The sequence below is a fragment of the Chenopodium album genome, chromosome 6 (genome assembly GCF_948465745.1).
Source record: "Chenopodium album chromosome 6, dcCheAlbu1.1, whole genome shotgun sequence".
In the NCBI taxonomy this organism is placed as follows: domain Eukaryota; kingdom Viridiplantae; phylum Streptophyta; class Magnoliopsida; order Caryophyllales; family Amaranthaceae; genus Chenopodium; species Chenopodium album.
In genome coordinates this window covers 54,659,624-54,670,210 of record NC_137839.1, presented here as the reverse complement: position 1 = coordinate 54,670,210, position 10,587 = coordinate 54,659,624, and positions in this window count along the sequence as shown.

Below are 10,587 nucleotides of genomic sequence, written 5' to 3'. Positions count from 1 at the left end.
ATCAATAAAAACCATTAAAGTACTTACTTTGATGCCTCGTACCTCTTTCTAATAACAAAATACATACGTTAGTAACTTTAAGGAAAATAATAAACAAAACAATTAAATTAAATAATGGAAATAGAGATTTGGGACCAAACCCTCAGAAATTAAACCTTTCACGTCTAGGACGAAGGTAACTTCGAATATGGCTAGGTGTATCTAGATCTAATGAATGCGGAATTTTGTATTTGAGAAAAGACTAGTTTAGAAAATAGAGAGAGAGAGAGTAATCAAGAAAATCTTGATGACAGTTGATGAGAATTGGAAGAAAATTCATGAGAATTGATGAATCAAAACGGAGTTTTTACGACGTTATTTATAAAGAAAATCAGCCAAAAAGATAAAATATCAAAAACAGAGTTCTGACGCAAAAAACCGAGTTGGCGCCAGACGCTGGCCTTAGCGCTAGACGCTTTGGTTGGCGCTAGGAGCCAATCGTAGCGTCGGGCGCTACAGCTGGCGTTTGGCGCTGACTCAGAAATCCACGCGTTTTCTTAAAATCAGATAAAAATTGCCGTAAAGGAATATAAAATCGTATTTTCCTCAAAAAAATGTTCTTTGATTCAATTAAAACTCTAAAAAGTCAACAAAAGTCAATTTATCAATGCTAATTGAACTAGGAATGAAAAGAATTTTCTAGAAGAATCTAGAAGACTAAAACCATTCCTTATTGCATTAGGAATGAAAAATCTATATTAGGCCCTCCCCTAGATAATTGGGCCGCATATAAGGCTCAAACCGGGCCCAGTTCAGTAATTTGGCCATAACTTCCTTAATATTCACCGGAATTGGGCTTATAATATATCGTTGGAAAGCTCTTGTCAAGCCCCATCCAACTACACTACTATTGGACCCTTTTCATGGACCAACCAAACAGGATTGGCTGTTTTCTTAAAATAAGTTTTCAAAACAGAGAGAAGAGAAAAGAAATTAAAACTATCCGCAACACTAAACTTTCCACACTTTCACTTCATTCGATTATGATTCGACGCGAAAGGCACTCATCACTGGGTTTGGTTTTGGGGAGACACAAATGGGTGTCTACAGAAGCCCCCACTTTGACTGAGTTTGGAGAAACGTAAGTTTCAAAAACAAAAGTCAAAGTATCGATAGGGACGGAGAATGATTCAGAATGTTCTGCGATCCTAAATCACTCCTGTAACGCCGATACCTGCAAACTGGCGTTAGTTAAACAGATAAAAGAGTTAAGAAACGCGTATCTTGCACCGTCGACCACACGTCTCTTAAAGTAACCGATTTGCTGCATTTACTGTTGCTTTGACGACCTCCTGCCAAGAGAATGTCATCCCGCTTGAAAACTGCTACGCTTGTAACTGCTTCCAATATTGAAGATTATTTCGCTTGAAACGATCCTCTTCCGCTTTGATAATACTCCACGTCCAAGGGAATACTATCGAAGATTGCTTCGCTTGAAACAATCCTCTTCCGCTATGTGACCATCTTCCACGTCTAAGGGAACATGATCGAAGACAACTTCGCTTGAAATCACCTTCAGTTGTTTGTGACAACTCTCCACAATCTAGGGAACGCTGTCGAAGATATCCTCGCTTGAAGGTATCCTCATTTGTTGCGATAATTTTCCAAGGAAATTACCGAAGATCTCCGCTTATCGATCTTTAAAAGCTCGCTTGAACTTTGCTTCCGCTATGCCTGTACGTCAGCGCTTTTGCTGCTTTTGAACCTGTACGTCGGTGCCTTTTGCGAATGAACCAGTATATCGGTGCCTTTAGTTAATGAGCCAATGCTTAGGCGCTTTAAGCTAAGTGAGACGATCTTTCATCAGGTCGATCACTTTATGTAATCAAGCCGATTACTAAAAATCGTGTCAAATTGCTTAGAGGGGCTGACTGGCGTACCAAGGAACCCAAAATATATTGTAAAAAGGTAGAACAACCTCACTGAGTGGCTGAACATTCTGGCGCCGCTGAAATAACGTCAGCGTCACACAACCAGCTGTAGCGCCAGACGCTGGGGTTAGCGCCAGACGCCAAGCATATATGTTGACGCTAAGGTCTAGCGTTTGGCGCCAGAATAGGGTATTCCTTAAATACCCTTTTCTTCTTCATTTTCACTGATGCTCGTCGCGTTTTTGCTCGAAAATTCCCAGAAATTCATTTGCTTCGTTCTTGCTCGTTTCTCAACCAAATTCTCTCAAATTTGTTGCAAATCAAAGCTCATTTCATCCATTTTCCCGATCTATGTAAGTTTTCTTCGAGATCACACTGATTTTTATGAATTTTGCATGTGTTTATTTTTGAATTTCATGAAATTTCGAAACTTAGAATGCTTAATTCTCTTTGTTTGTCAAATTTTTTGCCATGAAATTGCTTGATTATGTTTATATATTTCCTTGGGAGTAATTTGACACTTGTTTGACTCAATTTTGTGAAGAAATGAACGAATTGCCATTGTTGAACCTCCTAAGGTCGGGAATACAATGTAGCTCGTTCTTGATGTTTTTGCTAGCAATTCTTGTCCAATTTGTGACAATAATTACTATAGTATTGCAAGAAATTTTTTGATTTCTTGAAAAAATGTCGTTATGCTCAATTTGAATTTGTGCTCTGTTTTAGTACTACGTACTCTGTTTTTTGTGAACATAGTATCATGCAGCTAGGCGAACCTTAGATACTATAGAACCTTAATTTATGATAATTCTGCACAATGTAACATGGCTAGACAGCGAGGTTCTGGTTCACGGTCTTGAGACATTCGACGGGAGCATGAGCCCGGGGAGGACGATGCCGAGCCGTCCATTTCGCTTGGTCGACTCCCCGAGTGGGATGAGCGGACCTTGTTCTTTTCCCCCGTCCACCACATTTCTGAGAGGGTGAGACGAGGTATCACCGTTGGGAGGACGCACTGTCATGGCTCCGGCTGTGACGGTTTGGGCGATCTATACAAGATGTACATCGCCAGAGATGTCGAGACGAGACTCCTATGGGAGTCCTGCGGTCTTACTGCGGTGTACGAGACCTCCGAGGCAATGGTTGCCTCTAACAGGGGTCACCATGTAGTTCGTGCTCTGGTGGAGTTCTTTTGGGACACCACCAACACTTTCCACTTTCCTTGGGGTGAGATGATGGTCACTCCTACCTACTTCAGTCCCATCACAGGACTGGAGTTTAGCTCCGTGCCACTGCCGTTTGACAGCGGGATCGACGTCTTTTCCCCTGAGGTCGAGGAGCTGTTGGGGCCGATTATCATTCGGGCTCGAGGTGAGGTAGATTCGCCGCTCGACTCTAGCAGCAGCTTTTGGCGATGGTGCGACCACCCGAGAGCAGCGGGTGCGCATCTTTGGGCTTATTTTGTTGTCAGGGATGTTCTCCCCTGACAAGGGTAGTAGGGCGCTGCTTTACTACCTTCCTGCCGTCCGCGATCAACATCGGATTGGGACTTATGACTGGGCCAGCTTGTCCTATGCTGACATCATTCGAGCGCTGAGGGACTCGTGTCGACACCGGTTCTTTGGGACGAATGTTGCTCTATCCAGCTTTTGGAGGGTCGTAGAGGTAAACATTATTCCCTGTAAAGTTTAGCTCTACATTTTAGCTAGCACTTGCTGATAATTTTAACTCCTTGTAGATCTGGTTCTACGAGTACTTCCTTCATGTTGCGCTGGCGAGACCGTCGCCGCGCAGGTTTCTAGTCAGTGCTTCCTAGGGCAGCCGCCGTGTGGGGATGTCCACTGCGTACGTCCGAGATTGGATCATCTCGGTATGATTCCTTTCTTATTTGACCTTTTGTGATGCTTTAGATAGACTCTTGCCTGATTGACGCTCTTTGCATGACCCTGAGGTGCTGTACCGGTCGTGGGTCGGCCTGGCAGTCCCTGGGTTAGCCGCGCAGTGTTCCGGTGAGCGTCGCTATTTCTTGGGACCTATGGAGCGATCGCATACCTTGGAGAGAGAATTGCTAGACAGCATTCCTCCGATATTTTTGTCGTTCCTGCTCCTCCACCACGTCACATGTTTAACGTCGCGAGGTTGTTGAGCATGTCAGAGGGAGTTGGTACCCCTTGGCGATCTTGCACGATCCCTGGGCAATGCTATGCGGAGGAGCTACTTCCATTGTTAGCTCCAGTTCCTGTACCGGCTGAGGATGTGGCGGTACGATTTTTCAGCTTTTATCTTTCGTTAAGTAGCCCCCAAGTAATTCTTCACTGACTTTGTTTTGCTTTATCAGGACGATGCTGCTGAGTTCGTGCCACCCCGTATGTCTATCCATTACCAGGGGACATATGGGCCGATTGAGGAGATGATTCCTCCGGCTCCTGAGGACGAGCGCTTTGTAGAGTGGTCGATTCCTCGCCACCAGACTCGGGTAAGCTTATTTATTTGCAACTTTTGTCCATATATATTATGCATGTTTACTGACTTATTTCTTTGACAGTTCTCGCGCGAGGTGGTTTCGACGATGACACGATGTATAGATGCCTTCCGGAGCCAGCTTGTCCGGATGAGGAACGTGGCTACCTGCCGTCGGGACGACACCGTTCAGGAGGTAGTCTTTCTTTCACATGTTTTTGCACTACCGCTTCAGTTTTGCCTTGTTTCTGATTTTAATTCCTTTTGCAGGGTCAGCCCATTCCTTCTCGTACCCTCACGAGACCTGAGGTGCGGAGGGATCCGGCGAGGTCTAGCTCGTGGCGTCGCCGCACTACTTCGGGAGGTAGAGGCGGTCGCTCTGAGGCTGCACGTACTGATGTGGTAGAGGGCTTAGGTTCCTCCTCTTAGGGTGCTCATGCTACACCGGTAGGCCAGGGAGAGGCTACCTCGGCTCTTAGAGGTAGTGGGATGTACGAGGTTGGCTCGTCATCGCAGCAGCCTCCGCAGCCTCAGCCTCAGGTTGATCTCGAGTGGGCTGGTTCCACGTTGAGCTTTCCTCCTCCTGCGGAGACTGGAGCTGATGCTGGAGCTGGAGCCGGAGCAGGTGGAGAGGTTACTCCTCGTACGTCGGAGCTCTATGCGATGATGGGTTTACCTCCCCTGGCGCCGTAGTTTGTACCTATGCTTTTTGCTTATTTTTGACTTTGTATAGAACTTTGCCTTTTAGTTAGACTCATTTTTCCATAGACATATTTTGTATATACATACTATTATGAGTTTATTTTATTTATCATGTTTTTTTTCATTTTTTATCATTATTATTATTGTGTGCATGTTTGTGTGTGAAAGAAAGTGTGACATATAATTTTGCGCAAAATTCCGTCAATTTTATTATTGATGGAGGGTATCCGACTTTCTCCCAAAAAAAAATATGTTTAGAAAAAGATAAAGGAGCCGTAAAGTCATTAGCAGACTCGAATTAAGGTAAAAACGCAGTTTTAGAAAGCGCATACGACGAGGCAAATTGGCGCCAGCTGGCGCCCCGCGTTTTGGTGTAGCGCCAGGCGCTACACTTAGCGTTTGGCGCCAAGCTTTGGCGTCAGGCGCCAATAGCAGCGTCTGGCGCCAAATAGCGTCAGGCGCCAGATATGTGTATTCTACCTTGAAACAGCTTTGACATTGGGAGTAAAAAAGTTAAGGATATTCGAAGACTCTTATTTAATTATCAATCAAATATCTAAAAGGTGGAAAGTAAGGAGCGAAAGTCTAGCCCCTTACCAAACCTATCTGGAAACTCTCACCGACCATTTAGAGAAGGTAGAATACACATATCTACCTAGGGAAGAAAACCAATTTGCTGATGCCTTGGCAAGACTAGCCTCAATGGTTAGGATTCCCACGGAAATCGAGCAAATGCCTCTAACTATAGGGAAAAGGCACAAACCAGCATACATCCAGGCTATAGAAGACGATGAAGTAATCCAAGACGAAGAAGAAAAAAAATTAATTTTCCAGAAATTTTTCGAGTACGGAAGTCGAAATTTTTTCCGAAAAAAACCGATATATTCCCAGAATTTAAACTGTGAATTTGCGCCACCTATCTGCGACTGGCGCCGGCCACGGCAGTCTGGCGTCAGGCGATGGAAGCCGTCGTCTAGCGCTGATGGTCATAATCTGGCGCCAGAATTTTTTCTGCGACGCCGATATTTCGCCGATCTTCTGTCGAATTTTAAATTAATTATGGGACGCGAGATTTTCAAAAAATAAAGTGGCCCCACCCGTAAAAGGTTGCCTACGTATCCTTGCTTAAGGAATCAGGCCAAACATAGCTCTCTTGAGTATCCTACTCAAGTAATTATGGGTAGTATTGCTTAAGTTGGTCAAGATTTGTCATGTTCGAGAACTCATTGCCATCCATTCAGTTAGTTTTGCTACGCCTCCTGATAGGATTGTTTTGACAATGTAGGGTCCAGACCAATTAGGTCTAAATTTTCCCCTTGGATCTAAAACATTTTTCCATAATGCTTTTAACACCAAGTCTCCTACTTTGATGTTTCTTGTTTTGACCTTCTTATTAAAATGTCTAGCCATACGAGTTTGATAACACTGAGTGTGATGCAGAGCTTCTAGTCGTTTTTCATCGAGTAGAATCAATTTTTCATATCTTGCCTTAGTCCATTCAACTTCATCGAGTTTTCTCTCTAACGCGATGCGTAGAGATGGAATTTCTAATTCGACAGGTTGTACGGCATCCATTCCATAAACCAAGGAAAATGGCGTATTTTTTGTTGATGTGCGGATTGACGTGCGGTAACCCCACAATGCAAAGTGAAGTTTGTCAGGCCAATGTTTATAATTTTCCGTCATTTTTTCGATGATAGTCTTTAAATTTTTATTAGCCGCCTCGACTGCTCCATTTGGTTGAGGTCTATACGGGGAAGAATGATGATGTTGAATGTCATATTTTTGTAATAATTCTCCACATTCGGCTTGAAAGTGAGTTCCATTGACACTTATCATTTCATGTGGGACTCCATATCGACAAATAATATTTCTCTCGATAAAGAGCGCTACATGTTTTGCAGTGAGTATAGCGTATGATTGCACTTCAACCCACTTTGTGAAGTAATCAATTGCTACTAGTATATATTCGTGGCCTCCTGTTCCTGGGGGAGTAATTTTTCCAATGATGTCAATTCCCCATGTAGAGAATGGCCATGGTGACGTGTAGGTGTAGAGCAAGGATGGAGGAACATGTTGTAAATTGGCATAGATTTGGCACTTAGGGCATCTTTTTACATATTGATGTGTAGACACCCATTTGTGTCTCCCCAAAACCAAACCCGGTGATGAGTACCTTTCGCGTCGAATCATAATCAAATGAAGTGAAAGTGTTGAAAGTTTGGTGTTGCGGATAGTTTTAATTTCTTTTCTCTTCTCTTTGTTTTTGAAAACTTATCTTAAGAAAACAGCCAATCCAGTTTGGTTGGTCCATTATATGGGTCCAATAGTAGTGTAGTTGGATGGGGCTTGACAAGAGCTTTCCAACGATATATTATAAGCCCAATTCCGATGAATATTGAGGAAGTTATGGCCAATTTACTAAACTAGGCCCGGTTTGAGCCTTATATGAGGCCCAATGATCTAGGGGAGGGCCTAATATAGATTTATCATTACTAATGCAATTAGGAATGGTTTTAGTCTTCTAGATTCTTCTAGAAGGTTCTTTTCATTCCTAATTCAATTAGCATTTATAAATTGACTTTTGTTGACTTTTTAGAGTTTTAATTAAAATCAAAGAGCATTTTTGAGGGAAATACGATTTTATCCTCCTGTACGGCAATTTTTATCTAATTTTAAGAAAACGCGTGAATTTCCAGGTCAGCGCAAAACGCTAGCTGTAGCACCTGGCGCTAGCCTTGGCGCCTGGCGCCAGGGTTAGTGTCTGGCGCCAATGGCCAGCGTTGGCGCCAACCTTGTTTCACGTGCGCCAGACTCTGTTTTGATATTTTTATCTTTTTGGCTGATTTTCTTTATAAATAACGTCGTAAAACTCCATTTTGATTCACCTACAACAAGTTTTCATTCATCAATTCTCTCTCCTTCTCTAATCATTCACCATCCCTCTCTCTTTTTCTAAACTAGCTTTTTACATACAAAATTCCGCATTCGCAAGATTTAGATACACCTAACCGTATTCAAAGTTGCCTTCGCCCTAGACGTGAAAGGTTTAATTTCTAAAGGTTTGGTCCCAAATATCTATTTCAATTATTTAATTTAATTGTTTTGTTTATTATCTTCCTTGAAGTTTCTAAAATGTGTATTTTGTTATTTGAAAGAGGTACGAGGCATCAAAGTAAGTACTTTATTGGTTTTCATTGATGTTATTATGTAGAAATCATGTTTAGATTGTTATTTTGATTCCTAGTATCATGTCTAGGGTAACTTTAATATCAAATATGATTAAAAGTATGATGCCTTTTATTTTCTTCCTAATATTTATGATTGTTAGTATCATGTTAGGGTTAAAGCTTTGATTTTTATTGCTTAGTGAAATGCTAGGTTTGTTATTAATCTTGTTAGTATCATGCCTAGGATCTTGCTATGCTTTAACATGATTATTATTAGGAAAAATTGCTCCCATTAATCTGAACTTTTCCTCGTCCGCCGAAAATAATCCTAACTTTCGTTTATTATCTATTGCACCCAACTTTAGTGGGTATTAATTTTCGTTGCACCCAATAGGTCATCTAACATGATGTAGCAGGTCACCTAGCAACGTGTCAACGTATGATTGGCTTAAAATTTTTTTTTTCAAAAAAAAAACAAAAAACAAAAAAAAAATAAAAACCCCACAAACCACCCATACCCAGCAGCCGGCCACCACACCCCCACCCCCACCCCCACCCCCGAAAAACCCCTCCCCAGGTGTCGGAAACCACCACCCATCCCCGGAAACCCCTCCCCCTCCCTCGAAACCCACCCCTTCCCTTCCCCCACCCCCGAAAACCCCCTCCCCCACCCCCGAAATCCCCTCCCCCACCCACGAAAACCCCCTCCCCTGCTGGTTAGGGATGTTGGGATGACGTTGTTGGTGATTATCGGCGGTTTATCGGTAGCTGGGTGGGATTTTCGGCGGCTGTGTGGGGTTTCGACGGTTTACGGCGGCTAGGTGCGATTTTCAGGGTGGTGGTTATGGTGGTTTCTGGGGTGGGATTGTGCGATTTTCAGGGTAGGTTTTGTTGGCGGGGTGGTTTTCAATAGTTAGGGGTTCCGGCCGGCCGTTTTCATGGGTTTATGGCGGCGGCCGGCCGGTGTTTGGTGGGGCTACGGGAACAGTTAGGGTTTGGCGGTGGTTGGGGGGGTTGCTGGTGGTGGTCGTTTTTTTTTTATTTTTTTATTTTTTTTGTTTTAAACTTTTTTTTTAATTGAGTTTTTAATTTTTTTTGTTTTTTTTTTTATAATTATGTTTTTAATTTTTTTTTCTAATTTTTTCAACCAATTACATGTTGACATGTGTGCCAAAAAAAAAATTAGAAATGTTTACCAAATTTACCGGTTGCAGGTCATTTGGGTGCAACGAAAATTAATACCCCCTAAAGTTGGGTGCAATAGATAATAACCGAAATTTGGGATTATTTTCGGCGGATGAGGCAAAGATCAGATTAATGGGAGCAATTTTTCCTTATTATTATTATTATTATTAATTATGATTGTTATTATGATGATTATTATTATGATTATTCTTTATGATTTATGATTATAATTGTTATAATTATTGTGATGGTGATTATTTTTAATTATGGTTGTTATGATTATAATTTTATTATTTTGATGATTTATTATGTTTCTTGATATTATTTATTATTTATTGCTTGATCACGCCTTTTATGCATGTTTAAAGGAAATTAGTATTTGTAATCACGCTTAATAAGATAATTAATAATCTTGTTTAGGGCTAATATGATTATAATTCAAGTGATCACCAATAATAGAATTATTTGTGCATTAAATTCAACCAACACAGATAAACAGGTTTAGGGTTAATCCTAATGATTGCATATTAGTCAGAAAGCGCACATGAATACGATCAGAATAAAGTAGAGGCCTATTATTAGGGCTGGTTCAATCTCTTTTATGTTGGATTTGTACCTTCATCCACGAACCCTTATTTGGTTCAGGACCTTATGGAGCTGACGATTTCTTGGATCGTTAAGGGGTGTAACCTTCACCCTGTGAACGGTTTACAAGTTCCTAAAACTTGTTGGCGACTCTTTTGCTCTATCTTCTTCCCTTTTGAACGCCACCGTACTTTAGTGTATGATCACAGTGGGGTTCAAGTTAGGGGTTAACGCTTGAAATTATTCCCTATTGTTTTTGGCGACTCCACTGGGGAGGTTTTGTATTTTAATTCCTGAATTTGTTTCGGCAATGATTTAGAATGAGTGGATGAGACTCGAAACGTTCTAAGTATTTCATGTGCGTAATTTTGATTAACATTATCGTAATATGCATAAAAAAGATCTCATTGGATAGACCATCCGTAATGAGTTAAAAACATAGGATTTTACACGTAGGAAATTTGAGAAATATCTTTCACAACTAGGACCGAAATAACACTGCGCGAAACTGGAAAATTTTATCGAGCACAGAAAGCTGCTGAGGCATGTAGGAATTAGCGGCAGGGGCCTGAGCA